Source organism: Balaenoptera borealis (assembly GCF_965194805.1).
Source record: "Balaenoptera borealis genome assembly, chromosome: 8".
NCBI classification, from domain to species: domain Eukaryota; kingdom Metazoa; phylum Chordata; class Mammalia; order Artiodactyla; family Balaenopteridae; genus Balaenoptera; species Balaenoptera borealis.
Window position 1 is genome coordinate 90,595,943 of NC_138865.1, and position 26,464 is coordinate 90,622,406.

The 26,464-nt window shown below is 36.6% G+C and overlaps 1 pseudogene across 1 annotated transcript; it reads left to right on the forward strand.

Annotated features, from left to right (window-relative positions):
- Window positions 1–14,405: 14,405 nt before the first annotated feature.
- LOC309634272 (transmembrane emp24 domain-containing protein 2 pseudogene) lies at window positions 14,406–23,751 on the forward strand (annotated as a pseudogene). The gene has a single exon. The product of its transcript is annotated as a transmembrane emp24 domain-containing protein 2 pseudogene (transcript).
- The last annotated feature ends 2,713 nt before the right edge of the window (window positions 23,752–26,464 follow it).

Sequence of the window (26,464 nt, forward strand, 5' to 3'; positions counted from 1 at the left end):
GGTTTTTCCATTTAAAAAGTCTGCCTTGTTTATTTTATAGTGGTAGAGGGAAAAGAGAATGGGCAGCTCTCAAGCACTCCTCATTGAGATGTAAATTCATGCAACCACTTTGAAGAGAAATTTGGCAAAATCTTGAAGAGTTAAAGATGCACATATCCTATAATCCTATTCCTAGGTACATGCCCAAGAGAAGTGGATAATAGACCCACCAAAAAAATAGTGGAAGATTTTTCAGAGCCGCTTTATTCCTAATAGCAAAACTGTAAATAACCCAAATGTCTAACAAAAGAAAGGATAAACAAATTGTAGGATAGTCATAAAATGGAATATTAACCAGAAATTTAAAGAAAACTTACTTATATACAATATTAGTGAAGCTCAAAAATATTATGTTCAGCAAAATAATCCAGACCCAAAAGGTATATACTGTATTATTCCATTTACAAGAAGTTTAAGAATGGGCAAAACCAAATCTAAAAGGTCAAAATAGTGGTTATCTCTGATGGGACATAGAGAATGGGGTTATTGACTGGAAAGGAAATGGGGGAACTTTCTGGGGTGTTAGAAATATTCTATATTTTGATCTGGGTTTATACATATATGAAAAGTCATAAAATTGTACACTTAAATTTGTGCATTTTACTGTGTCTAAATTATACCTCAAAAAGTATGAAAATAAAAACAAATAACAGTAATATGTTATCATTATAGAATGTTTTAAATAAAGATAAGCAAAAGGAGTAAATAAAATTGTTCACTCCCACCAGATATAACTACTGTTAAGTACTTTTTGTAGCCATGTATTTTTTTAATTTACAAATCATGCTGCTTTTTAAATCAGTTATTTTCTATTGAACATATTTATTATTTAATTGTTTTTATGAGAAGTGAACTTCAAACTTTTTAGTAGCAAAAACTTTTCCTGAAACAAAATTTTATGTGAGCCCTCAATATACAAATATTGCTCTGCTTAAAGGATATTTAAGAAGTCACACCTGTCTGTGAGCCCTACTCTGTGTCCACCTCTGGCAGCCTCAAAGCCATCTTAATAGGACCCCAGCAGTCTGAAAATCACTATCTTGGTTCCATTTGTAATGAATGCATTTCAATTCATGAATGACCCACAGTTTTGGTAACTCACATGGTGACAACACCTGAGTATTCACAGCTTCTTCTCCTTTAGACCACAAAGAAAATTCTGCAGTTGTCTAATGAGAACCGACCACATTCACTCACATCCCTCAACATGCCTCAAGAAAAGATTGTTTTGTCCAATCCACCAATAAGGCCTTTTAAAGGTAGATAGGTGCGTGAAGCCGAAAAGACTTGTGAGGTCTTACAGTGGAAAGGGAGGGAATTGCCAGCTGGGAAATAGATCCAGGAAAGGGAAAGATAGATGGTGAGGAAGAAGATAAAGATATCTTTGGTTTGGTTTGTGAAGATAAAGTCCAAGAAAAAATATGAAAGAAATTTTGGACAAAGAGGTAATGGAGCTAATTGGAAGCGGCTGCAGAGGATGGAAAAGATATTGTAAGTTGGAGGAATTTGACATCTTCAGAGCAATTGGAACAGGAAAACTCCAAAATGCTTTTTCCTAGGTAATTAACTATTACCCACCCAATGCTATTTCTTTATAATACAGCGTCTTTCCTGTTATATGAATTTATAATGAATTTATAACTTCATTATACGCTAATAAGTTATATACACTTGTGACTGTTTCTAGACTTTTGATTCTATTCTTGTGATCTGCATATCTATTTCTGAACCAGTTCCACACAGAACAAATCATACTTTCACCATATGTTTTAATAACTTACAGGGCAAGTCTCCCTTCATTACTTTTTAAAAATATTTTTTAGATATTTTTAAATGTTTGTAATTCCATCTAAACTTTGGAATCATTTTGTCAAATTCCCAAAACCTGTCCTTTTTATTTTGGTTAGAAGTTATAGAGTAATTTAGAGGAAATTCACATTTTTATCATTTTGACTCTTTTCATCCAGAAATATGGTCTGTCTCTCCACTTATTCAAGTCTTCTCCTGCCCTCGGGAAGTTTTGTTGCTTTCTTCATACAGTCCTGCATATTTGTTAAATTAATTCCTTGGTCTCTGTTTTTTATTGCAATTGTGAAAGAAATCTTTTTTTCTATATAATTTTCTAGCTGGTTTGTGTTGGCTTTTATTAGTTTGTATTGGTTCATATATGCATGGGAAACCAACATGCATTATGTATATATGTATACACATACATGCGTATATATATGATATGTATGTATATATATGGGCACACACACACTAACCAGACAGCCTATCAAAAATTCATATTAACTCTAAAAGTTCTTCATTTGCTTCACTTATATTTCCTAAGTATTTTCTGGGTAATGATAATTTTGTCTTTTCCTTTCCAAAATATATACTTATTTTTCTGTTTAAAACAATGGCTAGGAACCCCCATAATAATGTTAAATATTTTCAGTGGTATAGGGCACCTTTAATTGAATGTTTCTAAGTTCTCATCATTAAATGTTTATTCTTAGTTTCTCATGATTAGGCTTTAGTATGTTAAGAAAATCTCCTTAGTAAGTCCTACCTTACTAAGAGTTTTACCAATAATGGATAGTAAATTGTATTAAGTGCCTTTCTGGCATCGTGTTTGTTCCTCTTTTAGCCTATTTAATATAATGAATTACATTAATAAATTTCATGTTGAACTAACCATAAATTCCTCAAATAAGCCCTACATTACATGGTTATAGTATAATATGCTTAATTACATCAATTTTCATAGGTTAGATTGATACAGTTGTGTGTATACATTAGTTTTGTCAGATTTAGGTATCAGAATTATGTCTGCTTCAAAAAATGAATTGAGGAGATTTCTATACATTTCTAATATCTAAAATACTTACTTAACAAAAGAAATATCTTTTCCTTGAACATTTCCAGGAATTACCCATAAAATCATCAAAGCCTCATGCTTTCTGGGTGGAATAGATCTTTGACAATCTTTAAAATTCCTTGTACGGGTCCTGGTATATGCAGGTCTTCTTTAATTAATTTTGGAAACTTGATTTTTTTTTCCCATCCATTTTATCATGACTTTCAGATCCATTAGCTTGAAAATGAGCATCATGTTCACTTGTGACTTACCTGCCTCACCTCTGTGGTTTCATGCTCATTTACAATTCTATGGTGTTGGTTTTCCTTTCTTCTTCTTTAACTGGCCTTAGTTAGAGGTTTTGTTTGCTTTTTCTCAATAGATTAAATGGATTTATCATTTCCCTTTAGGTTTGCCAACTCTGTAATTTTTGCATTTAACTTTGTTTCTGTCTCCTACATGCTCAGTTAATAGAACATCCTCATTGTTCTATTTCTAATTTCATCAATCATTTATTCTTCCTTTTTTCATATATTTATATCTTTAAGGCAACAAATCTGCTAAGTACTGCTTTGGCCATACCCTTAAGTTTTAAGGAGCAGTTTTCATTGTCATTAATATATCCATTTTCTCTTTGTCCCAAAAGTGATTTAGGAGAATGTCTTTTGATTTATTCAAGAGTTTAGATTTTTTGGCTTTAATCAATTTCATTGTTATGGTATTGTAGTCAGAGACTGTGGCCTATACATTTTCTGCTTTTAGAAATTTAAGTTTTCTATCTGGCCCATTATATAATCACATTTTATAAATGTTTAATATGGACACTGGGAAACAATGTATATTGTCTCTTTGTTAGGGCACAGAGTTTAATATATATCATTAATTTTTCTCATCTGAATTTTATATATCCTCATTTCTTTATCCATTTATCTTCTCAATTACTGAGTTGCAGTTACTGTGATCATCTCAAATCCCCCTAGTATTTGTAATATTTTGGTTTATATAGTTCAGTGTTATACCCTCCAGATATAAATATCTCTTATGAATTCTACCTTTTATCAATACAAAATGCATTACTTTGTTTTATTTAATATTTCATGTAATGCTTTTGCCCTGAAATCTATGTCTGATGGTACTACCACCTATTCGTTTGTTCTTTACTATAATTTTTGCCCAACTTCAAATTTAACACCCCTTGCTCACTGTTATAATGGCATACAGCTAACTGTTGGTTTGGTTTGTATAGAGGTAAAATATACATACAATGAAATGCCTAACCTTAAGTCTACATCTTGATAAGTTTTGATAAATGTAGCAATCCATGTAACTACCACACCAATCAAGATATTGAACATTTTCACCACTCCAGAAAGTTACCATATGCCCCCACAGGCAACCACTGTTCTTATTTCTATCAACATAAATTTTCCCTCTTCTATAATTTTATATAAATAGAATCATTCAGTATGTTATTTTGTATCTGGCTTCTTTCACTCAACATGATGTTTTGGGGATTTGCTCTTATTGCTGCATATATCAGTAGTCCATTCTTTTTTCTTGCTGAGTAGTATTCTTTTATATGAATTATACCATAATTTATCCTTCTGTTGATGGATATTTGGGTTCTTTCCAGTTTGAGGCTAGTATAAATAAGGTTGCTGTGAACATTCTTTTGCATGTCCTTTTGTGGGCATATGTTTTCATTTCCTCTGAATAAACACCTAGAAGTGGAATTTCTGGGCCACAGCACAGGTATATGATTAATTTTTCAAGAAACTGCCAAATATTTTCCAAATGATTGTATAATTTTGTACTCCTGCTGGCAGTTTCTCCACATTCTCACCAGCCGTTGGTGTTGTCTATCTTTTTAATTTTAGCCATTATAATGGATATGAAATGGTATCTCATTGTAATTTTAAATTGCATTTTCTCTGAAGACTAATGGTCATAAGCAACTTAATGTGCTTAATGGCTATTTGTACACATTCCTTTATGAACTACCTGCTCAAGTCTTTTCCCCATTTTGTATGGGGTTGTCTATTTATTATTGATTTGCAGGAGATATGTATATTGTAAACATTTTCGCCCAGTCTGTGTCTTCCCTTTTCATTTCTTGTTCTGGTAACTTTTGATGAGCAAAAGGTTTGAATTCCAATTTATCAATTTTCCTTTCTATTTAATGCTATTTATGCTCTCTCTAAGAAATCTTTGCCTAACCCAGGTGTGTGTTTTCTTCTAGAAGCTTTATAGTTTTTGATTTTACATTTGTGTCGATGATCTACTTCTTAAGTATTTTATGGTTTTTGGGGTTATCTGATATAGAATTATATTCTTAATTGCATTTTCCAATTGTTTGCAACTGATCTATAAAAATATAATGGAACTTGTTTCTGTGGCCTTTCTAAATTCATTTATAAGTACCAGTAGTTGTTTTTCAGATTCCTTAAGATTTTCTAAGTACAGAATTATGCCTTTTGCAGGCTTTATATCTTTTACTTCTTTTTCTTGCCTCATTGCAATGGCTAGGAGCTCCAGTGCAACATTAAATAGAAGTACTAAGAGAGAACATCCATACTTTGTTCTCAGTCATGGGGAAAGGCTTTCAATATTTCAGTGCTAAATACGATGCTGCTACAGGTGTTTATAGATGCTCTTCAACAAGTTAAAGAAATTTCTTCCTATTCCTGATTTGCTGAGTCAAAAATTATTGAATTTTGTGAAATGCTCTTTCTGCACGTATTGAAAGGATTATATAGGTTTTCTCCTTTATTATGTTAAAATGTGAAATACATTAATTAATTTTGGGGTTAAGCAATTTTGTTTCCTGGACTAACCCCCACTTGGTCATGATGTATTAACATTTTTATACAGTCCTGGATTCAACCTGATCATATTTTTTAAGGATTTTTATTTCTGTTTTGGTATCTGGGTAATGTTCGCCTCATAAAATGAGTTAGAAAATGTTCCCTCCTTCTCTATTTTCTGAATTTGTTTAACATTCATATTATTGCTTCTTTAAATGTTTGATAGTATTCACCAGAGAGACCATCTGGACCTGTAGTTTTCTTCACAGGAACGTTTTTTACCACAAATTCAAAATTTTAAATAGATATAGGGCTATTCAGATTTTCTATTCCATCTTGTATTAGCTTTAGTAAGTTGTGTTTTAAAGGAATTTGAAAACATCTAATTTCTTGAATTTACTGGCATCAAATTTCCATAATATTTCTTTATTAATCTTTTAATGTCAGTATGATCTATAGTGATATTCCTCTTTCATTCCTAATTATGGTAATTTGTTTTCTCTCCTTATCAGTCATGGTAAGAGTTCATCAATTTTATTGTACTTTCAAAGGAAAAACTTTTGGCTTTGTTAATTTTCTCTATTAATTGTCTCTTTTCTATTTTCCTATTTCTGTTCTTTATTGAGTTGCTTTGGGCTTAATTGGTCTTCTTTTTCTAATTTCTTAAGGAGGATTGGAGACAGAGCAAGCTATGAACGAGATTTATGTGTGAAGGACACCAAATTCAAGCCTGAGTATCACTTTCTCTTGAAGTCTTGGAGACGACCTCCAGGTGGTAGACACACACACACACACACACACACACACACGATACTTGGTCTCTAGTAGCAGATGTTCAGATGTTCTTCATCTTTGGACACAGATTGAGTGTTTCTCCATATTGCAGTACATCGTTTGTAATCCAGGGCCAATCAAAGTCCTGAAGGACCAGTTCGACTGCTTTGAACATGTCCGGACAGTCTACTGGTGCATCATCATGGCCCAGACTAACATAAGTCTGGACTTTCAGGCAAGGATAAGGTCCTAAAGTTTAAGCCTCTGTTTCGCATTTCTAAAGGTTTTCCTAGGAAACCAGTGAAATGAGAGTTGCCTCAGTATAACTGTCTACATATATTTGAGTTCTTTATAGGTACCAGAATTATGAAGGTTATTTATTCTGGACTGTGGTCCCAGATATCTACAGCTACAATTTTGCAGGTTTTAGTACCCTGATAAACAAGTGATGTCAACCAATTTGAACTAATTAAAATTCTAAAACATTATCAGGTTATCAGAGTGGTGGGAGAAAGGGTATATGTGAGGGTTGAAGTGAAAGAAAACAAGGGGAAAAGATTACTACAGTTTCAAATATAACTGACGATGTAAGCAAGGGGTTCAAAAACTGGAAACTAAGAGAATCAGATATGCTGCCCTCCAGGATGGAAGTCTGTGGAAACCAGTGATTTCCAAGGAGGCTTTAGACCTAAAAAGTAGGTTGCTTGGGCTTTCTGGGTATCTTCTACTTTCCTCAGATTATTTTCTCCTACCTCTTTCTAGTATGTCTTCCTATGATCTATTTATTTCCTTGATGAACTTAAATCTGTGGAAACTTTTCCATTGTGAAGTCATGAAATTGCAAAAGAACTTGGAAAAATAACCAATCCCATTGGAGATAAACCTGCCTCCAACCCGGAGATCTCCTCCCGAATTTGTGGGTCATCCATTCAGTTTCTTTACCACCTAGAGTGGTATCTATCTGTGCAGATAGATGTCAGGGGCGGTTGTTTTACCATTGTGATGTAGGCACTTTGGGTCTCATATTTTGGCAATCTGAATGAATGTACTGCTTGCGAAAACCCTGAAATTCTAATGAACAGCCTGATTGTAAGCTGTCTTGGAACTAATTGAAGGAAGATGACTCAGTTCAGATAAGCAAAAGATATATCCCCAAGAAATTCCCTTTTTGCATCTATCCCACCCTTTTCCCAGGCCTATATTCAGGGTAACTGAATAAATCTAGAAGTTGTGGGAGTTCTAATGTGGCAGTGGAGGTGAAGGTGGGGCCCACTTGCTAAGAACAGTCTGCTCTCATAAAACATTTAAAGCAAGGCAATATTTTTGCACATTTTTCTGTAATTGAATATCATTAAGATACTAAATATACAGTGCATCTTGTTTTTTTTTATTCTTTCAAAAACTATCTATTGAATGCCTACTATATACCAGGCATTGGGCATTGTGCAAGGGATAGGCGGATACAATGGTGAGCAAAGAAACAGAGAAAAGAAAGCTAAAAGACAGTCATGAGTGGAAAGGGTAGGAATGGAGAAGGTGGAAAGTTGGTGTGCTCCTTTATTACCAGAGACTGCATATTCTTGGGTCCTTGAATCAGAAAAAAGTAGTTACGCTGGATCCCTCTGACATGTATAGCAAGGAGAGAGAGAGTGTGTGTGTTTGTGTGTGTGCTTGTGTGTGTGTATGTGTGGTGGTGGTGGTGGATTTTGGAGAAGATGAGGGACCATAAGGAGAATACCTCAATTTCTGCCCAATAGAAGTGGGAGGATGGAATCACTGATGTTCCAGAAGCTAAGAAAGGAAAAATGTAAATTATTTTCTTTACGCATGTGGTTTGTACAACATCCTCCAACATAAGACTCCCACTTGGGTCCTAAAGTTGGAAAAATCTAGGGAGTATGGAGATGGTGAACAGAGCAACAAGACTTGACATGGTATCCCAGGAGTCAGCACTAGTAGACCAACTCCTAGAGTGAGACCTTTGTAAGATATTCTTCAGGTTCATTAGCCATGTGCATTATAAATCTGGAATTAATGTCATTTACCTAAATTATAGAGATGTATTTCTCACATAAGTCCCTATATGCAGGCAAGATAGCAAAGAAGAGTTCTTTAAGTGGGGATAATGTGAAGAGCCCCTATGAAGAATTCCCTACCCTAAATCGTTATTTCCCATGTTGAATGAAATCCATTTTGTTCCACTGCTTAGAACCCATCTTTAGTCATCTCTCTATAACCACAAAAGCAGTTATAACATAGTATAGTAAAGATTCTGAAATCAGATTGCCTTGTTCACTGTGGGCTTCACCACTAATTGCTCATGTGACTCTGGGGTATGTTTCTTAATAGCTAAGAATTATATTTATTGAGCATGCAATCACCTAGCAACTACAGAGCCAAGCACTTTACATGTATTTACATGTGTCATTAATCCTCACAATACCCTATGAGGTATGAGGTAGGTAACATTATTATCATCATTATCAGATGAGGAAATTGAGGCAAGTATGTAACTTTCAGGTCCAAAACTAGTAAATTGAGGAGCTGAAATTCAAACCTAAGTAGTTTTAACTACTATACTACAGTTCCCTCACTTAAACCCTCTAAGCTACTATACCTACCTCAGACCATAGTTGTAAAGATTAAGTAAGATAGTGGTTGCAGACTTGATGGAGTGCAAAAAGTGTTCAACACTATTACTATTTCAGATAAATCGATTCTTTAAAAAAAAAACTGGAGCAGGACCCAGCAAATCCAATTCTACTTTACTGAGCCTCTATTATGTATTAAGCTCTGTATTAGATGCTAAAGTGATATACTGATGTATAAGACTTGATTTCTGCCCTCAAGAAACTCACAGAATTTAAAGCTTACTCACATGTTCCCCACATAAAATCCTTCAGGAGCTCTAAGTTGCTTTCAGAAAGCTCATATCCCTACCTTGGCACAAAAGACCCATCAGGATTCTACCCCTTCTAGCCTCTCTGGCCTCATCTCCTGCCACTTCCTCCATCCACACTTCAGCCTAACTGAGCTACTTATCATTCTTCAGAAGTGCAAGACATTTCATATCTCCATGACCTACAACATGCTGTCCAACTCAAATCTGTCTGGAATCCCCATCCCCTGCTAGATTAGATGCTCCCTCTCTGTGCTCCCACAGAATCCTGCACACACTCGCTGCACTTATTACATCGTACTGCAACTGTCCTGCTCATCTGTCTCCTCCACTATACTGTAAGCTTCTTGAGGACAGACTGCCGTAGTGGTCTCCTATCCTAGCTCCCAAAACAACATATGCGTGGTAGACATTCAATGAATGTGTATAGAATGAACACATTAGTGAACTGTAATTAGTGCTCTAATGGAGGTATAACAATTTAATGGTAGAATGAGTAAAGAGTGAAACATATTGGGAGGGTCTGCAGTGACTTCTTTAAAGAGGTGGCATCTGAATTGGCTCTTCATGGGAAGGTAATGCTTGGATCAGTGGATACATGCAGAGGACCTCCCAATAAGAAAAGGTTTGAGGAAAGGCCCTAGAAGGAACCTTTGGAGCATAATAAGTAAACCTCTATGACTAGAACATAGGAAACAAACAGAGAGGATAAGGTCACTGTGGCAATAAAACTGGGAATTGCAGAGAACCCAGATCATCAAATCTAGAAATTTTCAAGAAATTTTCAATTAAAAAAACTTACTGCTGTACTATAAAACTCTTAGAAGAAAACATAGGCAGAACACTCTATAACATAAATCACAGCAAGATCCTTTTTGACCCACCTCCTACAGAAATGGAAATAAAAACAAAAATAAACAAATGGGACCTAATGAAACTTTAAAGCTTTTGCACAGCAAAGGAAACCATAAACAAGACAAAAAGACAACCCTCAGAATGGGAGAAAATATTTGCAAATGAAGCAACTGACAAAGAATTAATCTCCAAAATATACAAACAGCTCATGCAGCTCAATATCAAAAAAAACAAACAACCCAATCCAAAAATGGGTGGAAGACCTAAATAGACGTTTCTCCAAAGAAGATATACAGATTGCCAACAAACAGATGAAAGGATGCTCAACATCACTAATCATTAGAAAAATGCAAATCAAGACCACAATGAGGTATCACCTCACACTGGTCAGAATGGCCATCATCAAAAAATCTACAAACAATAAATGCTGGAGAGGGTGTGGAGAAAAGAACCCTCTTGCACTGTTGGTGGGAATGTAAATTAATACAGCCACTATGGAGAACAGTATGGAGGTCCCTTAAAAAACTAAAAATAGAACTACCGCATGACCCAGCAATCCCACTACTGGGCATATAGCCTGAGAAAACCATAATTCAAAAAGAGACATGTACTACAATGATCATCACAGCACTATTTACAATAGCCAGGACACGGAAGCAACCTAAGTGTCCACTGACAGATGAGTGGATAAAGAAGATGTGGTACATATATACAATGGAATATTACTCAGCCATAAAAAGAAACAAAATTGAGTTATTTGTAGTGAGGTGGATGGACTTAGAGTCTGTCATACAGAGTGAAGTAAGTCAGAAAGAGAAAAACAAATACCATATGCTAACACATATGTATGGAATCTAAAAAAAAAAAAAAGGTTCTGATGAACCTAGGGGCAGGACAGGAATAAAGACGCAGATGTAGAGAATGGACTTGAGGACACAGGGAGTGGGAAGGGTAAGCTGGGACAAAGTGAGAGAGTAGCATGGACATATATACACTACCAAATGTAAAATAGCTAGTGGGAAGCAGCCACATAGCACAGGGAGATCAGCTCGATGCTCTGTGACCACCTAGAGGGGTGGGATAGGGAGGGTGAGAGGGAGGGGATACGGGGATATATGTATACATATAGCTGATTCACCTTGTTATACAGCAGAAACTAACACAACATTGTAAAGCAGTTATACTCCCATAAAGATGTTAAAAAAAAAAAATCTTACTGCTGCAACTAATGTTATCCACTCCTAGTTCTTCTATTTGCATTTCTTCTCATTCATTCATAACCAACCCATGATGACCACATCAAAAATACAGGGATGTGTACAAGGAGGGACTGTAGCAAAAGGATAGAAATGGGGAAAGGAAAATAGTATGAAGAGTAGGAGGAAACAGCACTAAAATTAAAATACAAAACTGATAGGAGTGTCTCACCTGTATCAGATCAGGGACTATGTCATCAGAAGTTTGATTACTCTTACATTTATTTAACTTGATGTCATTTTTTTACTACATAAATTTCTATAACAGGCCCACACTAACTTATGATGCAGAGACAGTGATCCCTGAAGGCAACCAGTATCATTTTAGAAAGGAAACCTTTTGACCCATGTACTCTGCACTCCACCCAATAAGCCACTGACATTACTAAAGAGTCAGTGGATCTGATACAGTATTAAATACAGGCTGCATCATGCAACAAAATTCACAACCACTGTACTCATTGTATTCCCTGCTTTAAGCACCAACTCAATATTTAATGCACACCTGTTAACGGGAAAGACACTGCTGTTGGCACTGACAGGGATACCTGGATTAATCTGGTATGATCCAGACCCTTAAAGAATGCACAGAATAGGTGAGCCAAATGTGTACATGATAATGCAATTCAGAGTGTCATAAATTTATGAAAAATGTAGCACGAAAGCAAAAAAGAAGCATTCATTAATCTTAACAGGAAAAATGGAGGAAGATTTCATGGCAGGGTTAACTGGGACTCCTATGAAAAGTTTTCATTGTATTTCTTTTTTTATTTTCATAATTTTTTAAAATTACAAAGGTGATATATGTTCATTATTAAAAAATCAAAAATACAGATAAGCAAAAACCACAAATAAACCACTGTATTTTAATATATACCATTTAAAATTTTTATTTATTTATAAAAATAACAACATATTTTACATTCTTTTCAGTAAGCAGCTTTCTTCAGGCAATAATATATTACAACCATCTTTCCATGTTATTTACTATACTTCTGCAACTGACTTTTATATTTAAAAGGTGCATATCACAAAAAGAGTATGCAGTAAAAGCATGTCTCCCTCCCACCCCACCCACATTATCTTATAGTTTTAAACAGAAGCAACCACTGTTACCAGCTTCTTGTGATGGTTCCACAAGTAGTCTATGAATATATGAGCATATGTGTATATATTTCTCTTTTTAAATAAATGGCAGCAATGCACTCAGCTTTGTACCTTGCTTTTCTCCCCCTAGGCAGTACACTTATCATTGCCTTGTTCCTCCTAATGGCTGCAAAGTGTTCCATTATACAGATATATAATAACTTATTCATCTAGTACCCTTTGATGGACATTCAGAATATTTCCAACCTCTTGCTATTACAGTATTGCTAGACATGGCCTTAAAATGTAAACATGCACACATTTGTGAATAATATATCTGCAGAAAAATTGCTAGAAGTGGAGTTTTAAGGTCAAAGGATATGTATATTTTTAATTTCATAGATATTACCATAGTGTCCTCCATTCAGATGGTCCTAATTTCTACTCCTGCCAGCTACAAATGAGAATGCCTACCTATTCCCTACCTGTGGCTGCCCAGCGAGATACTATTTTCCATTCCCCTCCCTGACCACACACAGACAGGTGAGGTCACTTGTCTGGTAAATGGAATAAGGAATGTGAACAGAAATGTGTGTCATATCCAGGCCACAGAAACTGAGAAGAGAATATGCATTTTCCACCCTTTCTTTGCTTTTCTACCAGCTGGAAACAGAAGATTTCAAGGCCTTAGGGAAAGAGAGAGCCACATGATACAAGGAACCCAAGTTCCTGAATCACCATATAGAGAAAAACTGTCTATCAACCAGAAACATCCACATTGGACTATTACATGAGGGAGAAATAAATTTCTGTTGTATTAAGCTGCTAAAATGTTGGTGTTTATTATAATATCTTGCTTTATGCTAACTAATATACCAAGACACCCCTTTTTATATAAAACACCAGATCCACAGTCCAGAGGAATACACTTGGGAAATGCTGCTTAAGTATTTCAATGTTAAGTATGAAAATGGCTATTAAGAAAGTATCCTTCATTTCCTGGATTACCAAGAGCTGTGTTTTGTTTCTTTTTTTTTTAAATCAAGAATGGTTATTGATTATCAAATACCTTTACAATGTCTGTGGAAATGACCCTAAGATTTTTTCCTTTTACCTATTAAAGTGAGATATTGCATTAATATTTCCTAATATTGAAATAGCCTCACACTTCTAAAATAAATTGGGTTTACTTGGTTATGGTATTTTTATATGATATTGAATGCAGAAAATAACCAGAACAAAATAATATACTGGGAAATTCTTTAAACATGATTTATAAATTTTAAATTTCAATTAAGGAAGTAAAAGTAGAAGAGACCTTTCTGAAGAACAAATTTGCTATCTGGAAAAGCAAGTGAATGAGTTAACACACTATCCAGGGCAAAAATAAAAAGAAATGGAATTCCTGAATGAAAAAAAAAAAAAAAAGGAAACAGAAGGCAGGCCTAGAAGGCCTAAGCGGAAATAAAAGAAGTTCCAGAGGGAGAGCAAAGACCATACTGGAGAAAGCAATAATCAAAACACAGTACAACAGAATTTAAAAAAAAAAAAAACACACACACAATACAAGAAAACTACCCTCAGGAGGAGACTAGAGTTGTCAGAACAAAAGCAATCATTGAGTACCAGGCAGGATAATTGAAAAAAGGCGTACATTTAGATAGATCCTCATGAAATTTCTGAAGTTTAAGAATAAAGAAAAAATATAAGCTTTCAGAAAGAAAGAACAGGTTACTTACAAATGAATGAGCTCGAGGCTGGCAATGGGCACGGATAAGAACGTAGGCTCTGAAGTAAGACTACCTGGGTTCAAATCTTGGTGTGAACTTGCTCAAGTACTTAACTTCTTTGCGCTTCTGTAAAACAGGGATGATGATAGTACTTAGCTTCTAAGGTTGGTTGGAAGCAGTATTTGAGATAACACATAGAAGGTCTGGCACATCATTTGAGTCACCCAATTCCTATCTGTTAACACTGAAAGCTATATCAGAGAGTCAAAACTCTGCACACTTTTGAGAGGACAAAAGCCTGCCCCCTCCCCAGAGCTTAATGTGTGGCACTAATGACCTGAAGAGGTGGCTGGACTAGCTCACCAGAATGCCTCTAGTGGTACCTGAGTTCCATGCTAGTGAGAAGTGAAATGATGGGCGGAAGGAATCTCACTGATGATTGTTTAATGTGAACAAGGCAATGACAACAGGTTTTTGGCCTAGAGCGAAGATTATCAGAGAAGAAAAAGTTGTAGGCTCTGTCAAAAGTAAATGGACTCACGGTGGAATCTCTTGAAGTCAGTGAGGACTCTCCTACAGTCTTAACTGTTATTCAGGACTCTCCAAAAAGTGAAACAGTATGGGACTTGTGGCTGCCTGATTTGGGTGTCATAAAAAGTTATTTCATTCATTCAGCAAATTCTTTGAGCACACCTATGTGTCAGGAACTACACTGGGGATCTAACTGTAAACAAGACACACCAAGCCCCTTCCCTTAAAGAGTTTACATATATGGGGACTTCCCTGGTGGCACAGTAGTTAAGAATCCACCTGCCAACGCAGGGGACACGGGTTCAATCCCTGGTCTGGGAAGATCCCACACACCGCGGGGCATCTAAGCCTGTGTGCCACAACTACTAAGTCTGAGCTCTAGAGCCTGCGAGCCACTACTGAGCCCATGCGCCACAACTACTGAAGCCCACACACCTAGAGCCTTTGCTCCACAACAAAAGAAACCACCACAATGAGAAGCCTGCGCACCACAACGAAGAGCAGACCCCGCTCGTTGCAACTAGAGAAAGCCCACACGGAGCAGCAAAGACCCAACAGGCCAAAAAAATTTTTTTTAATTAAAAAAAAAGAAGAAATAGAAAATATGAACAGACCAATCACAAATAATGAAATTGAAACTGTGATTAAAACTCTTCCAACAAACAAAAGTCCAGGACCAGATGGCTTCACAGGTGAATTCTATCAAACATTTAGAGAAGAGCTAACACCCATCTTTCTCAAACTCGTCCAAAAAATTGCAGATGAAGGAATAGTCCCAAACTCATTCTATGAGGCCACCATCACCCTGATACCAAAACCACAGATACTACAAAAAAAGAAAATTACAGACCAATATCACTGATAAATATAGATGCAAAAATCCTCAACAAAATACTAGCAAACAGAATCCAACAACACAGTAAAAGGATCATACACCATGATCTAGTGGGATTTATCCCATGGATGCAAGGATTCTTCAATATACGCAAATCAATCAATGTGCTACACCATATTAACAAATTGAAGAATAAAAACCATATGATCATGTCAATAGATGCAGAAAAATCTTTTGACAAAATTCAACACCCATTTATGATAAAAACTCTCCAGAAAGTGGGCATAGAGGGAACCTACCTCAACATAATAAAGGCCATATATGACAAATCCACAGCAAACATCATTCTCAATGGTGAAAAACTGAAAGTATTTCCTCAAATAACAGGAAAAAGACAAGGATGTCCACTCTCACTACTATTATTCAACATAGTTTTGGAAGTCATAGCCATGGCAATCAGAGAAGAAAAAGAAATAAAAGGAATACAAATTGGAAAAGAAGTAAAACTGTCACCGTTTGCAGATGACATGATACCATGCATAGAGAATCCTAAAGATGCCACCAGAAAACTACTAGAGCTAATCAATGAATGTGGTAAAGTTGCAGGATACAAAATTAATGCACAGAAATCTCTTGCATTCCTATACACTAACAACGAAAGATCAGAAAGAGAAATTAAGGAAACAATCCCACTCACCATTGCAACAAAAAGAATAAAATGCCTAGGAATAAACCTACCTAAGGAGGTAAAAGACCTGTACTCAGAAAATTATAAGACACTGATGAAAGAAATCAAAGATGACACAGATGGAGGGATATACCATGTTCTTGGATTAGAAGAATCAATATTGTGAAAATGACTATACTACCAAAGTAATCTACAGATTCAATGCAATCCCTATCAAATTACCAGTGGCATTTTTTACAGAACTAGAACAAAAAATCTTAAAATTTGTATGGAGACACAAAGGACCCCGAATAGCCAAAGCAGTCTTGAGAGAAAAAAAAAGGAGCTGGAGGAATCAGACTCCCTGACTTCAGACTATACTACAAAGCTACAGTAATCAAGACAATATGGTACTGGCACAAAAACAGAAATACAGATCAATGGAACAAGATAGAAAGCCCAGAGATAAACCCATGCACCTATGGTCAACTAATCTATGACAAAGGAGGCAAGGATATACAATGGAGAAAAGACAGTCTCTGCAATAAGTGGTGCTGGGAAAACTGGACAGTTACATGTAAAAGAAAGAAATTAGAACACTCCCTAACACCATACACAAAAATAAACTCAAAATGGAGTAAAGACCTAAACGTAAGACTGGACACTATACAGGAAAACATAGGGAGAACTCTCTTTGACATAAATCACAGCAAGATCTTTTTTGACCCACCTCCTAGAGTAATGGAAATAAAAACAAAAATAAACAAATGGGACCTAATGAAACTTCAAAGCTTTTGCACAGCAAAGGAAGCTATGAACAAAACGAAAAGACAACACTCAGAATGGGAGAAAATATTTGCAAACAAATCATCAGACAAAGGATTAATCTCCAAAATATATAAACAGCTCATGCAGCTCAATGTTAAAAAAACAAACAACCCAATCAAAAAATGGGCAGAAGACCTAAATAGACATTTCTCCAAAGAAGACATACAGATGGCCAAGAAGCACATGAAAAGATGCTCAACATCACTAATCATTAGAGAAATGCAAATCAAAAGTACAATGAGGTATCACCTCACACCAGTTAGAATGGGCATCATAAGAAAATCTACAAACAACAAATGCTGGAGAGGGTGTGGAGAAAAGGGAACCCTCTTGCACTGTTGGTGGGAATGTAAATCGATACAGCCACTATGGAGAACAGTATGGAGGTTCCTTAAAAAACTAAAAATAGAATTACCATATGACCCAGCAATCCCACTACTGGGCATATACCCAGAGAAAACCGTAATTCAAAAAGACACATGCACCCCAATGTTCATTGCAGCACTATTTACAATAGCCAGGTCAGGGAAGCAACCTAAATGCCCATAGACAGAGGAATGGATGAAGAAGATGTGGTACCTATATACGATGGAATATTACCCAGCCATAAAAAGGAATGAAATTGTGTCATTTGCAGAGACGTGGATGGACCTAGAGACTGTCATACAGAGTGAAGTAAGTCAGAAAGAGAAAAGCATATATCGTATATTAACGCATATATGTGGTATCTAGAAAAATGGTACAGATGAACCAGTTTGCAGGGCAGAAATAGAGACACAGATGTAGAGAACAAACGTATGGCCACCAAGGGGGGAAAGTGGCAGTGGGGGGATGAATTAGGAGATTGGGATTCACGTATATACACTAATATGTATAAAATAGATAACTAATAAGAGCCTGCTGTATAAAATTTTTTTTTTGATTTAAGAAAAAGATATAAAAAAAAAAACCCACAATATTGTGGAGAAGGCAGCAGTGGCAGCAGCGACGGCAGCTCTGGAGATGCAGTCCCGGTCCTGGCTTCAACCCCAGCCCCATCATGGTGGCACTCGCTGAGCTCCTGGCCGCCCTCCTGGCCACAGCCTCGGGCTACTTTGTCAGCATCGACGCACATGCCGAGGAGTGCTTCTTCGAGCGGGTCACCTTGGGCACCAAGATGGGCCTCATCTTCGAGGTGGCTGAGGGCAGCTTCCTAGACATCGACGTATAGATTACAGGGCCTAATAATAAACGAATTTATAAAGGAGACTGGGAGTCCAGTGGGAAATACACATTTGCTGCTCACATGGATGGAACATATAAGTTTTGTTTTAGCAGCAGAATGTCCAACGTGACTCCAAAGATAGTGATGTTCACCGTTGATATTGGGGAGGCCCCAAAAGGACAAGACATGGAAACAGAAGCTCACCAGAACAAGCTACAAGAAATGATTAATGAGCTCACAGTGGCAATGACAGCTGTAAAGCATGAACAGGAATACATGGAAGCTCGGGAGCGAATACACAGAGCAGTCAATGACAGCACAAACAGCAGAGTGGTCCTTTGGTCCTTCTTTGAAGCTCTTGTTCTAGTTGCCATGACATTGGGACGGATCTACTACCTGAAGAGATTTTTTGTAGTCCGGAAGGTTGTTTAAAAAGCCTTTTCCTGATGGTCCCAAACTCATAATTCACTGTTTACCAAACATCTTGGGCATAATAATGTCATTACTTTCTATGTTTTTATTTTCTGAACTGTACATTCACAGCTTATGTTTCTTTGTAATTAATAGATATTGGGGGGAAAACACTTTTTCAGGAAAATTATAGTGAAAATTTGACATTTGATTGGCATAATTTCGTATTTGAATTCTTCCTCCATTATACAGGTCCTTCCAGAACTCAGACGCTGTAAGTTGAATATCGGTGTATAGTCCTTATTATATCTTCTTTCCTTTTGCTTTCATAATAAAATGCAGTTTGTTCAGGATAGTACTTTACTGATAGCACTTTACTAAAATGACTGCATTCTTGGGATCCCTAATCCTGCAGTTCAAGTCATTAAAGATTCATTTTGTTGAGTCCTTAGGAGAAACAACAATCTGAATCTTGACATTTTCTGTCCAGCCAAAATTGGCAGAGCCCTGTGACTTAGAAGATGCTACCAGGTGGTATTTTCATACTTTGTCTACCTTGCTTTTGCTTTAAAGATAAGTCTTAAACCAACAACCTTTCCCCCCCGCTAAAGTTTTACTCTGAACCTTAGAACTCAGTCACCTCCAGTTAAAATTGTTGACACAAGCAGCTAATAACCATTTTTTGGTTTCTGCCTAACCGTGTAAGAAGTCTCTGTTAAAGCCAATTCTCTAGGTGTTTCAGCGAACGGTAGCTCTTTTTCTTTCTGTGCTGGCACATCCACTTCTCTACTCTTGGCACGTAGGAGGTATGCATTCAATACTAGGAAAAATCTGGATTTCTGATGCCAAAGGGTTAAAGCCTCCTGGATTTCTTTGCAGTGATATACAGCCACCGTTTCATTTTTGATCAGTGGCATTTTGGTCACTGTTTAATTAGGGTACTGAACATCACTGTCAGTACCAGGGTTTTTGTTTTTGTTTTTCTTGGGTTTTTCTTTTCTTTTGAATTTTGTTTTGTATAAAACGAAATGACTTTCTCTGATGATGGGTTTAAAATTAAAGGAGCATCTAGTTTTGGTGTGGGGATGATCCAGAATTATGTTGTGACTGATGTATATTAGTTACTTGTGCTTTTTTTTTTTTTTTGGATCTTTGCAAGGGGAAAACTACAAGTAATGAGCTTTATATAATTAATTTAAATTTGTTACAGGTTTTCATGTTCAGGATAAACAATTTTTCAACCTGGGGTGAAAATACTTGCAACAGTTTCAGGTGACTGTGTTTTACCTTAGGACAACTGTTGCATTCCAATTTGTGTGCGCATGTGTGTGAAAACATTTCAAAATTGAGTTAAAATATGTAAATTTAAAATTGGTTGTGTATCTAATCTGCCCCAGGTTCAGTAAATAAATAATTCTTAAAAATAAAAAGAGTTTACATATGGATCTTGACTTATATGACCCAAATGAGAATGCCCACGTAATGTAAGAAGCCTATCCTACTGATTTAAGCCATGACCAAAACATACACACACACCTTTTAGTCCAATTACACAAGAAACAAAAAAACCCAACTTTTAATATTGTTAATCATGAATAGTCAGATGTTACTTTAACTTAATTTAGTCCCTTTTTTTATAGTTCTGCAAATGCAAAGCTAGCATAACGATTTGGTGGAACTCTTGTGTTAATTAGTTCAATTCTAGTTACTAAGCACTTAGCACCAACCAGAAATATTTTAAATGTTCCTCTTTGTATACTAGCTAAAAATTCCCCAGCCCATTTGCCCACCTTCAGACAGAAGATTATTTCTTCAATCCAAAAGGAAGATATTAAATTAAATGGCATACAATGAATATAGTGGGTTGAATTGGTGGTCCCTGAAAAGATAGATACATGTCCTAATGCCTGGAAACTGTGAATGTTACCTTATTTGAATAAAGAGTCTTTGCAGGTATAATTAAAGATCTTGAGATGAGGAAATCATCCTGGCTTACTAGGTGGGTCCTAAATCCAATAACAAGTGGAGTATTAAAGTCAGTCCTTATAAGAATCAATCCTTATAAGAGTCCTTATAAGAGAAAGGCAAAGAGAGATTTGAGACAGACATAAGAGGAAAAGACACAGAATAGAGAAGGAGGAGGCTATGTGACCACAAAGGCAGAGACTGGAGTGAGGTGACCATAAGCCAAGGAGTGCCAACAGCCATCAGAAGGTGAAAGAGGCAAAGAATGAATTCTCCCCTAGAGCCTCCGGAGGGAGTGAAGCCCTGACAACACCTTGATTTCAGACTTCTGGCCTCCAGAACCATGAGAGAATAAATATCTGTTGTTTATGCCACCCAGTTTGTGGAAATTTGTTACAGCAACCATAGGAAGCTAATACAGTGAACAAAGGCATTTTGGTAAGGAATCATGGGTTGAAGTCCCACTCCTGTCATTCAGTCCCTATTTGCTCTTTAGTAAGTTGGTTAGCCTCTCTGAGCCTCCGTGACCTTATTTGTAAAAATGGGATAATCAAACCTGTGCTGCTATCCTCCAGGGTTCTGATAAGAATCAAATGAGGTCATACAGATGAAAACATTCAGAATACTGTAAAATCCTTTACAAATATGAATTATTATTCTTATACTTTATCTGGAATTTAATGAGGTTTGGAGTCCAGGCTCTTTATTCAAGCCCACTTGCTGCAACCGTTTACACAAATCAGCACTTGTCTAATTTTAACAATGCCAACATTATATCAATTTCTAATATTAAATTTTATTTATAGAATTAAACTATCACTAATATACATAGTACCTCTTTAGTGCTAGGATTTAATGAAGAAGGTCTAATTACCACTAACCTTATCATCCATTTCACTTCCCTCCAGATATCTTCTACTACTGTCACACTAATTTAGAAAAGAGACCATCTAATTGGTTTATTGACCCCATATACATTAACAAATCAGTTCTAACTGATTTGCCTTCAATAATATCTGTGAACTCACTTAACACAATCATAATTCTTTCTCTAGCTGACCTTAATTATTCCTTACTGAATTTTTCTTGGCTAAGAATGAATCATTAATAACCTCTTCCTCCTATTTTCTGGTTTTCCCCAATAGGTGGATCCTGATCTACTGCCAGACCTAGTTTCACCTTTCCTGAAATCAAGTATATTTATGAAGTATAACCATAAACTAAGGATATCGTTCCACAGGTTATGCACAAAAGTTTCATAACTCTATAATTTCACTTTATCCATGTACGAGTTTATATTTTCTAGAGAATTTTTCCATTTTTATTTCACAAGAAACATCATCAAACATATTCCAAACTATTGAGAGGCTAGTTCTACTGCAAGCTTCAAATTTCTTTCCTTCAGGGGACTTTCCTGGTGACGCAGTGGTTGAGAATCCACCTGGCAATGCATGGGACACGGGTTCGAGCCCTGGTCCAGGAAGATCCCACATGCCGCGGAGCAACTAAGCCCGTGCACCACAACTACTAAGCCTGCGCTCTAGAGCCTGCAAGCCACAACTACTGAGCCTGTATGCCACAACTACTGAACCCGAGCGCCACAACTACTGAAACCCGTGTGCTCTAGGGCCCATGCTCCGCCACAAGAGAAGCCACCGCAATGAGAAACCTGTGCACCGCAACAAAGAGTAGCCCCCGCTCGCTGCAACTAGAGAAAACCTGCATGCAGCAACAAAGACCCAACGCAACCAAAAAAAAAAAAATTTCTTTCCTTCAGTGCAAGAGTTTGACATTAAAAATAAAGAAATAGTACTCTGATGATGCAGTCTTTATTTTCTTGTGCCATAATCATTCTTTTCTATATCAGAATTGAAAGATATTCAAATTTTCCTTAGATCTAACACAGAGTACCATAAACATTTTATTCTTTGAAATTTTGTCTCTTCAGAGTAACTTAAAAGAATTTTTCCCAAACAGAAGTTCAAAACAGTAAAAACCTGAATGGGCTTTTGAGATTTCTAAATGTAATAATCACTTGCAATTATTATTATCAATAACACACATCCTTAAGATGAGATGTCCTTCAAGAACGCATTAGGTGTCCCTACCAAGCCACTGAATTGTGGGCAGTAAGTTATTTTAATATACTTCACTACGTTTCCATAAGTAGAAGTTAAATCACTTCTAAGATGTAAATTAAACACTTGGTTCTCAGGATCACCACTAAAAATTTCAAATCAGAAGTTACACTTAGGAAATCCACAACCATTATTTTGTATAAATACAGACGAATACTACTCTATGGCATTATCCATAACTTTAAATATAGGCTTTACCCGCCTACAAATGGGTTTATAAAGGTACCTACTATAGCACCTCAGATCAATAAGAAATTTAGTAACAATGGTTTCCTAACTCTCTGGTCTCTAAATGACCTACATAAAAGTAAACTGTGAACCTCTTCCAACAACTGTTAGCCTCTACATTTTTCAGACAATCGGATCCCACATGAGACTGCCAAAATACTACTTATTCTGTGAAATGTACTAATCCTCCTGATCAGGAAAACTGGAACTAACGATCTTCATTAAGAATTTTAACTCTGGATTCTCAGAGTACTTCTTAAGAAACAAAAAACATCCTATGAAGCCGTCCATTCCCCAGTCACCCATCTTAGCAACCAAGTGTAGAACCTGGCTCCTCGCCACTAGAGGGGGGTGTTTCTTCTATTGGTTTCTCTTTCCCCTAATTTGGCTTACCAGAATTTCTGGTTCAACTAGAAATAAGCCTCAAGATCAACATCCTGACCTTTATTTCCCCTTCATACTGTGTGGCCCTTTCTTTTTATTTCAGGCTGTAAGCTACCACTAAAATATCAACTTCAAACCCTGATTACCTGTACAATTATGTCCCATGTCATATTTCATTGCCTTTTTACAAACAAACAAGATACACAGAGCTAATTCTAGAGACTTTGACATTAGTTCATCTGAAAAAAATCAGAAAATGCAACCAACCTTGCTTATTCTTTTTCAGGAAAAAGGCTTTTTTTCATTTTCCATGTTCACATTATTTCATTTGAATCACAACAAAACTACAGAAAAGAATTGAACAATTAGTAACAAATTCCAAAGAAGAAACTTTATGTCTTTAAGTGACTTGCCCAAGATTTCAGGTAGCAAATAGTGAAGCCATAATGAAGACTCAAGTGCCCTGACCCCTAGACATTTCTGGTGCTACCTGTTCTATGCCATGAGTAAAAGGCACTAGATGAGAAAATGGACTGAGGACTGACCTACTCTTACGTTTGCCATACCAGTCTAGAGCAAACAGCTGTGTGACTACTTAACTCACTATTATTTCTGGCAAAGATTATAAACGTCTTAGACTAGCCCCCAGTGGCCATAAAGTCACAAAGTGAGACAGGAGTAGATGAGAGAGATAAAGGAAAAGAGAGGCTCAGGGGAGAAGGAAGAGGTGAAAGTAAATCTATTAAACAATTTTGAGGCCAGGCATAAGATGCTAAGTATACAAGAAGAGGGACCAAGATGCATCGAGGAATCAGAATCAGAATCAGGAAAAGAACAAATGAATGACAAAAAGAAGCAGTCACACCACCAGATATTCAAATGATCCAAAAGGCTCCAGAAGAGGGACTTCTCTGGTGGTCCAGTGGTTAAGACTCCATGCTCCCAGTGCAGGGGCCCAGGTTTGATCCCTGGTCAGGTAACTAGAGCCCACATGCCGCAACTAAGAGCCCGCATGCTGCAACTAAAGATCCTGCATGTGGCAACGAAGATCCCGTGTGCTGCAACTAGGACTTGGTACAGCCAAATAAATAAAATAAATAAATGTTTTTTTAAAAAGGCTCCAGAAGAGATGATGGCAGCTGGCTGATTCCTTGCTGCTTTCTGTGAAGAACGCTGGTTCTTCTGTGAAGAACCTCTAAGGGTAGAGGCCCTTAGAGAAGACTGAGACAAGAATTGGCCAGTTAAAATCTGCACCCACTTTCTGAAGCCATAAGACAGGGGAGGGAAGAGCCCCAATAAAAGGAAATCCATCAAAATAAAATCAAAACCGTTTGACATGAATCTGCTTGGGACAAAGTGAGTATACCACTCAGAATGCTTTTGGCTGCAAGTGACAAAATCCCAGATCATGCTGGCTTACACAGTAAGGAACTGTATTATCTCACAGACCTGGAAGTTCAGAGGTAAGGCAGACCAAGTACAATAGAATCAGCAGTTCAGTAAGGTCATCAAGAGCTCAGGTTTCCTCTCTCTGTTCTGCCATCTTCTAGATCAGCTTCCTCCAAAGCTAGTTTCTCTCATTACCCTAAGATGTCTTGAGCAGTTCTAGCTATCATATTCAGACATAACAGCATCAGAGGAAGAAGAGGCACCATCTCTTTCTTTTATCTCTTTTTAGGGTCAAGAAAACCTTTCTCAGAAGCACCCCGGCCCTCCTTCAGGCTTTCCTTCACATCTCATTGGCCAAAATAGGTTACAGGCCATTCCTAACCCTTCATTAGCAGAGGAAATGGGATTAACCATGACTGTTTAGACTCATCATCTAGGGTGGAATTAATGCTGGGTAGTCAATCACTATGACCATACCATGGGCAAGTTATAATGATGAGTATTATTGTGGCATTGTTTTCACTCCATAACAAACCTATAATTTATTATGTTGCTTCCAAGATCTTAACGATGAGGCATGTGCTTTGCCCGAAATTCAGATAATTACTCTTTGGTCACATTCCATATTTGACATCATAAACTTTTCTATCAGTTAGAAAACATTTTATTACAATTTTCTTGGTCAATCCACTATTTAAAAAAAAAAAAAAAAACTTTAATGCAATATTTTAGAGCAAGAATGGCAAATAGGTTTGTCACAGCAACTCCAGCAGCTACAGCTACTTAGAATCCCATTTCAAGAAAGATCCAAAGATGAGTTTGGACCCAATAAGTAATAGTGCCATGACTGATTAGTGATGTCTACCATGTACTCAAGTTTGCGCACAACACATAGCACATATCTGCCAACCCTGATTTAGAGAAAATCTATTTAAATAATTTCCCTCCAATGACAATGGATCTCTCTGCCTTATTTTTATTCTAGTCAGGAGCCAATCTAATTCCTACCCTCTCTTTATTATTCTCATCTAATTTATATATTTATACACATAATATACATCAAGCATGAACTCCAAAAATTACTTTATAGATAATCAGAGCGTTCCACAGGGACCCTTTTGTAAATACATAGAAAGGGTTGGCAGAATGGCTTAATTTACAAACTGTCTCACTTAAATAAAGCAGGGGGGGTGTCTTTGGGGCCCAGGCTAGTTGTGGATCTCAGCAGGCTTCAGGGACAGAAGGAAAAAGAGAATGGCAATCTATTCCCAATTAAAGTGGACTGGCCCACAGTTGCAGGTCAAAAGGCCGAAAGGAACCAAAGCCTAAACCTGGACAAAGGTGACTAATCAATCATTGGAGAATGCTTAAATAATGGCAGATTACAAACAGTATGCAGAGTTTATGTGTATAAAATGCATTTGAAAAGATAGGAAAGGACAACGTTGGTTATTCTTGGGTAAATTAATTTATGGCTTTTTTTTCCTTTTGTCCTTCTACTCATCTACATTTTTTCTGAGTGTCCTGTACTGCACATACACTGCCTTTTTAATGAGGGGAAAAAAACCCAATAATGGAAACATGTTTTTATCTTATCCC